General features: G+C 50.4%; 1 protein-coding gene across 2 annotated transcripts in view; it reads left to right on the forward strand.

The window, feature by feature from the left end:
* Positions 1-7,440, forward strand: part of SKAP1 (src kinase associated phosphoprotein 1) — a 125,331-nt gene that overhangs the window by 67,583 nt on the left and 50,308 nt on the right. The gene's annotated exons all lie outside the window — the stretch shown is intronic.

A 7,440-nucleotide genomic window follows, 5' to 3' on the forward strand; every position in this document is an offset into this window, starting at 1 on the left:
CCGTCCACTCAAGGCTGCATTTTGTCTTCAGTTCTCTCCAAATGTCTCCATGCCCTTTTGGGAAGGGCACAGGGTGCTGGGCAAGAGGAGATACATAAGTAGCTGTTCCCCAAAACATGATTGAAAGCATAATTTTGCACTCTGCTCTTTATGACAGGGCGAAAGATGGGAAGGTTGTGGGCTCCGTTGCAGTGAGCTGTGTTGTACCACGGGTAGATGTGTTTTCTGTGGCTGAAATGAGATTAGTAGCAAAGATTGCTGCTTTCTGTTTGAATTCTGCTGGTGAGTTTGAGAATGGAATACATCTCCTCATGGTTCTCTCATTGATTGATCTGGATGACAAACTTCTGCGTTCCTCATCCTACTCTCCCTTTTCCCAGGAGGAACTTCTGAACATTTGAAAACTCCCAACCCAGAGGACTTCTGTTGCAGAAAACCATCTTGTTGCTCCATGCTTCATAGATTTCATCCTTCTCCTCCACCCCTGTAGCCCAACTGCACAACTTTTCCTAGGCTCTGGCATAGCAGTTTTGGAATGGTTGCATCAGAGGCAGCTCCCAGTCCTCATCCCCCTCCACTCCCCACTGCTGCTCCCCCTCATCCTCTGGTTCAGGCTCAGAAGCAGAAGGCACAGCAATTGGTTCTTGGTCTCAACTGAGTAATTTTGAGCAAATGACTTTGCCTGGCTTTCTCTATCTGGAAAACAGGATTAACGCCATTAAGCCTTCTCATATAAAGAACCTCACAACCTATGCATAAAAGCCCCATGCAGGAGCAAACACTGTGTAATCCCTGGGTTGCTGCTTTGGCTGCTGTCACGGATTTGCAGTGGGAACCCATTTTTCTCAAAAACATCAACCTGTCATTCTTTGCCCATTTGGCAAATCCTGGACATTGTCCCGCTCCAGAGAAACACCATTGGGTTTGCTTCAAAACACCTCCTCTTGCCACCCATTTCACAATGAGAATATGTAACGAGCTCCCAGCCAGCCTTCAATCTTGCCCTCCCTTGTCAGCTGCAGGTTCCACTAATTAAAAAAATGAGCGGAGTTGCTTTCCAGATAATGGAGGTGGCTCTGTTATTCTTCCTTTAACACTTGTTCTTCCCGTCACATGGCGGTTATTATCCGTGTGCTATATCTTCCCCTCTGCCAGTCCATTTACCTGTCTCTCCTCGTCCTCAGTGACAGATAGATGTTGTCAAGTGTGTCCTCATGCTCCCTCAGCGTTCCAGCCTGACGTCCACTGGTCTATTCAATTAGGCTGAGGCGGGAGGATAATTTACTGACCCCTCTCTCCTTAGCAGGTAAACTAGAAAATCATATACATGCATCTCCCGCACTCGCTGACCTTGGAAGGCAAATTTAAGAGGATTTATTGTTGTCAGCTGCAGGCAAATATTGGAAACGTTACGTTTTGTCTGGAGGGGACGCCGCGATGTTTGCGTGTGCGTGCATTGTTGAATAACATTTCATTTAGCTCGGGGTGATTAATTCAATTGATATTAATTACGTTGCGATGTAAGAGCAGGCTGTAATGCTTTTTTTTTTTTTTTAATCCGATGGGTTTCCACCCATGAATCATTTTACATTTGCCATTCGCTAATGGGCCCTTTTGCAAATATTACCCAGCAGTTACAGAGGGAGGAGAGCTGAACACCCAGCAGCCAAATGCTGAGAGTCCTACCGGGCTGTGAGCTCGTTCCAAACCCCCCCTCCCCAGGTCTGTTTTGCTTCCCGTGCTTCTCTTGGAGGGCGCTGTGCAGCAAAACTCGACCACGAACGGGACCGGCGCTCGGGCAGCGCTACGGCTTTAAGCCACGCCCCCTTGCATTTTAGCCACGCCCCTTTGCGCGTAACCACGCCCATTTCGCGGTAACCACGCCCATTTATCTAAAAGCCACGCCCACCTCCCCGCCCCCCGCCGCGCCTAGGCGCGAGTCGGCGCGGGAAAAGCCGCTACTGCCCCCTGGCGGCCGGAATCCGCACAGCGAGGGCGCGCCCTGCAGCGCGCTCCCATTGACGTCAATGGGGATTTTGCCGTTGAGTTGAACGGGAGCGGTGCCGGCGGGGGTGAAGCGGGTGGCACCGCTCCTCTGTTCTAAGGTTCTAAACGTATGGCACGTTGCATAGAATAAATAGAAGGCAAATGGTCCCGGGGAGGTGCTCACTTCTTGTGGGTGCAAATGGGGAATAATGACGGACGAAGGGGAATAATGATGGATAAAAGGGAAAAATGATGGATAAAGGGGAAAAATGATGGATAAAGGAATATAGCTCTAGATGAAGGGGGATAGTGCTGGATAAAGGAGTTTTACCCTCAAAAAATAAAGGGAGGAAGGCAGAAACGTGCACCCAATGTGTGCTGGGAGCCCTCCGGCTCTGTTATTTATACCGCGGCAGTTCCCCCAGTTAACAGCTTAAATGAAGGGGCTGTTGCTTAAATGCTTTATTCATATTATACAGCGATTACCAGCTATAGCCATATTCCTTAATAACCTGTTATAAAGCATGTTATAAAACCCATTAGTGATGATGCTGGGGAAGGCTGTTATGGAGCGTAATGCGGTAATCAGCGCCGCGCAACAGTGACAGAAGTGTTTGTCGTTCCATGCCGGGGTTTATATCGAAGCTAAATAATTTATATTGTGATCGAGGCATTCAGGGGTTGATTTTTTTTTATTTATTTATTTTTATTTTTTTTATTTTTTTTTTTGTGGTCGTTGTTTCGTGGAGCGTTTGCAAAATGTCCCTTTTGGATGTGAAAAAGAAATCTATTTCGGCTGCTTAAATATTCTGGCTTTGATTAAAATAAAGGCTCTTTTTTTCCTTGCATGCGTATTTGGGGAGGAAGAGGAGCGAACGCCCCGTGTTGTTTCACGCCTTGCTGTGCTCTGTTGGGTGTGCAAATCTGGGGGGTCGCTTGGAGTGGCCATTTAAAACAGCACCCGTGGTGAACTGGTGAACAGGTGGGGGATGCAGACCCAGTTTGAAATGAAAAATCAAAGGGTTTCAAGCTTCTGAAGGACAGTTTCTACACCTGGTGATTTTTTTTAAGCGTTTAGATGGAATGGAAGCGTTGGAATGGAAGGAAGCAGTGATCTGGGAGGGGGCTGGGATATGGTGGGGGTACTTGGAGATGCTGGGTGTCCCGTGGGTGATGATGTGCTTCAGGCTGGGGGCAGCCATGAGGTCCTTCTGATTATAAAGTGCTCCTTATGGCATAAAGGCGCTTTGTTGTTGCACTTGGAAATCAAGTTTTAGGAACTCTTTTGCTGGAAGTGTGAGCAGCTGAGGGCTTTGAAATGATGTCGTGCAAAGAAGGCAGGAGGGGTTTCAGTTTTCTTCCCTCAACCCAACGAACCTAAATCTTACGTAGCTCTTCACGGGACCAAACACCTGAAAGGTGCTCCATCTTCCCTCGTTGCTCCATCCATGGGGGATGACATCCTCCTACCAAACGAGCCCCACGTCCCACCCACAGCTCTGGGGAGTGCGGGTGAGGGGAGTTCTGTGCCTTCACTTTTTGCCTTGCAGATGGCAAGTGAGAACTTTGCTTCGTATCGTAACAATAAAACACAGCAAATGTCTGTTAGCTCTGGGGGAAAGCGCTCTCTTTTGGTGCTCAGTGTTCCCGTAAAACGCTCCATCTTCAGGTTCTCTTGCTGCAGCATATGGTCGGGGGGTGCTGGAAATGGAGCTGTGAGCTGTGCTTCATTGCCTTCCAGCTGGGGCCGGGCTCATCTCCACTGCTCACTGCATGGGAGCAGAACTGGAGCTCAGCCCCACTTCTCCCAGGTGGAGATGGAGCTGCTGTGGGATCTCCCTGTGCCCCATCCCTGCGGTCTGGGAGCATCACACATCTCAGGGACGTGGGGATGATCCCAGCCCCTCCGTTTGTCTGCTGCCAGAGAAACAAAGAACCTGCAGCCAGCACGGTTATTTAAAGGGAGCTGTAATATGTTACTGTTATGGGTCATTGCGGGGTTTTTTTGATACCGATATTACCATTATTATCCTCTCCAGCTGTAAAAATTGATTGGTGAGATGAGCAGCGCGCGGTGCTCTGATCCTGGCAGTGAGACTGCAGGTGGAGCAGAGAGGGATGCAGCAGCCCTTCCCCTCTGCCCACCCCACAACCGGGTCCCCTTTGCACGTTGGCATCCAGACTGGTGCAGGACCCACCAGTTTGAGGTGGGGGAAGATGCTGGGGGTCACAGCACGGTTTGGGGGGAGAGGTGTTGCCTGGTGCACGGCACGGGTCAGAATGCACTGAGAAATTGAGGCTGGAAGGGGATTTTGGGAGGCAAGGAGGAGGTTGCTTGGGACCAGAGCTGCCCACACGTATCTCAAAGTAAGGATTAAACCGAGGTGCAAAGCAATGCTCGGATTGTTGGGCTTTTAGTCACATTTTCAGCTGTTTTTTTGAGATGGCAGCAGTGTTATCTTGTAAAAATTGCACTCCATCCTCATGCTGTGGGCTCCGTGTGCCCACGTGGGCACTGTGCTGTGTGTGGGAGCTGCATCCTGACCCGTTCCCCATTCACTTGGATGGAGCGCAGCCAGTTTACGCCAGCTGATGAGCTGCCCTCCTGTGTGTATAATTATTCACAGAACGAGATCCAGGAAAGTTTAGATTAAGGCCACGGGTACAAAGATGGGTCAACACGCGGCGTTTCAGCCCGTCCTGCTTTTTCAGTGTTGTATCCACATAACGCAACCTCCTGAGAGCAGTTTAACCCCAAGAGTGACAAACTTAAACCCTTGAGGAATTAGGGTGAAATTTGTCACGTTCTGCAGCTCTTGCCTCTCAATGCACAGCCAGCTCCTTTCTCACGCTCCCACTGCTCAGCCCCGCAGCTGCACCTCAGCAGCTCTGTGCCACGGCTGTGCCTTCAGCTGCATCCCTGTGGGATGGTTTGTGAGCACAGGGAGGGAACAGCAGCTGAGGGCTGGCTGTGGAACTGGAGCAGAAGGGAGCAGAGCGGCTCTGCTGAGCTCACAGCCTTTGGGACCTGTTCCTGATTTGTGGTATCGTGCGGTGCCCAGAGGGGAGATGTTCCCAGTGTGTGGCTTCAGGGTTGTGGGGCTTGTGTTTGGTTATGGGGAGGGGAGGGGAGGGAAGGGAAGGGAAGAGGGAAGGGAAGGGGGAAGGGGGAAGGGGGAAGGGGGAAAGGGGAAAGGGGAAAGGGGAAAGGGAGGGAAGGGAAGGGAAGGGAAGGGAAGGGAAGGGAAGGGAAGGGAAGGGAAGGGAAGGGAAGGGAAGGGAAGGGAAGGGAAGGGAAGGGAAGGGAAGGGAAGGGAAGGGAAGGGAAGGGAAGGGAAGGGAAGGGAAGGGAAGGGAAGGGAAGGGAAGGGAAGGGAAGGGAAGGGAAGGGAAGGGAAGGGAAGGGAAGGGAAGGGAAGGGAAGGGAAGGGAAGGGAAGGGAAGGGAAGGGAAGGGAAGGGAAGGGAAGGGAGGGGAGGGGAGAGGGAAGAGAAGAGAAGAGAAGAGAAGAGAAGAGAAGAGAAGAGAAGAGAAGAGAAGAGAAGAGAAGAGAAGAGAAGAGAAGAGAAGAGAAGAGAAGAGAAGAGAAGAGAAGAGAAGAGAAGAGAAGAGGAAAAAACAAGGGGAAAGAAAGGGAGGGAAAGAGAAAAGGAAAGGGAAGGAAAAGGAACAACATAGTCCTGCTTCTGTCTCATGTTTTCTCCTGCAGCAGCCCTGGGCTGCATGTGAGTCTCAGTTCAGAAGACAAACACTGAGGTCTCCTTGGCTTCATTTTAGTGATGAAGACATGCAGAATGAAGGTCTGGGCTCTGGCTGTGGGGGCTGACCCTGGGTGTCAGTGGTTTCCTGGTGTCTGTGCCCAGGGCACAGTGTGGAGTGTTGGTCTGAGCTGATAATGTTGCATCTTTGCCACCCTCCCTTGCGTTCCATTCTTAAGCCAATTTTTCTTTTTTGCCATGCTTATAACTGAGAGAGTGCCCCATATCACACATCTCCCCTTCTCCTCTTTCCAGTGACCAGAACTCCAGAGGCATTGATGGCAGCATGTTAATTATTACTGGGATCAGGCTGTATTTTGTTTTAACCTTTCACATTCATCCAAATGGTATCAGAACCCACAGCACAAACATGCAGAACGTGGCCATTATGGACCATACGAAACCATCACCCATCCCTCCGCTCCCCCCAGAAATACATAAAACAAACAGGGAAAACCTCAGGGAAAAATTTCTGACAGTCCCTGAGTGCTGCAGGGAGATGGCAGCTAGTTAGGAAATATAGAGGTGTCAGTCCGATTTCATTTATACCATCGGTTGTATGGAGAAATATGGGCTAAAATAAATTTCCTAAACAAATGTTATGATTTCCCATCCACGGCAGCGAGGTGCCTGGGTTTCTCATCAGCTGCACGTGTGGTTCCTGTGCAAAGTGGGAGTGCATTGGAAGGCAGCACAGCCACTGCGTGCGGCGGAGCAGGGATGGAGAGCCAGCAGAAAGGGATGGGAGAGCTCTGGGATAAAGCTGGGGCAGTTCTGTAAGGGATGATGTGGAGTTTAGTGGCTGTGGAGGTGTTAATTTTACCACCAAGGGCCTTTGTGTTGATGGAAAGCATCGTCGTGCTGGTGCAGGGAAGAGCTGGAGATGGATGGATGCTCAGAGCTGCTTTGTTTCCATGCCCTTCTCCATCCACATGGCAGTCTGCACTGCTTGGGGCTGTGAGCTGAGCTCTGTGGGCAAACACCCACAGCTGGGCATCACCTTCCCCTCAGGCTTCAGGAGCCTTTGGGGCTTTCTGGGCTCTGTCAGTGGCAAGGAAACTGGTGGCTGTTTAACCCCCTGAGCCCAAAGCCCGTCCTCACCCCACATGCAGAGCTCTTTGGGGCTCTATTTTGTTCATCACCCGCCTCGCTGGCTCTGCTGTAGTGCTTTGGTACCCAGTGCCATCAGATTGCTCTGCAGCTGGGATTTTTTTTTTTCTTCTGCAAAAATCAGGTCTTGCTTGCTTTGAATTGCAGGGGAAAAAAAACAGCATTTGGGATGCTGCTGTATTTTATAGATTTTTTCTCCTCTGTTTCCAGCAGCTCTGCTTCGCTTTGAAGTTGGGTTAGCTTAAAATCAGAAAGGCAAAGCATTTCCATCCCACTGCAGTAGTGGGTGGCCGTGGTCACCTTCCCTCACGTGAACCTGGGCTGTGAGGATCTGCATTAAGGTTTGGCCTTATAGGTTTGCTTCATCCCCCCTATAAAACCCCATGACGACGTGTGGTTATCACAATCAATGGGGATTTGTCAGCACTTGGCACATTGGGGCTGCCCAATGGGGAGCTGTGTGTCACCCCAGGGCATTTGGGGACAGGGCTCCAATGGCAAAGCCCTGCATTGCTGTAGGATGGGGCACAGCAGGGCTGCCTGTTGCATGAATCCAACAGAGAGAAATGGGAAAGCATAAAATAAA

This window comes from Phasianus colchicus, chromosome 26 (genome assembly GCF_987193195.1).
Source record: "Phasianus colchicus chromosome 26, bPhaCol1.hap1.1, whole genome shotgun sequence".
In the NCBI taxonomy this organism is placed as follows: Eukaryota; Metazoa; Chordata; class Aves; order Galliformes; family Phasianidae; genus Phasianus; species Phasianus colchicus.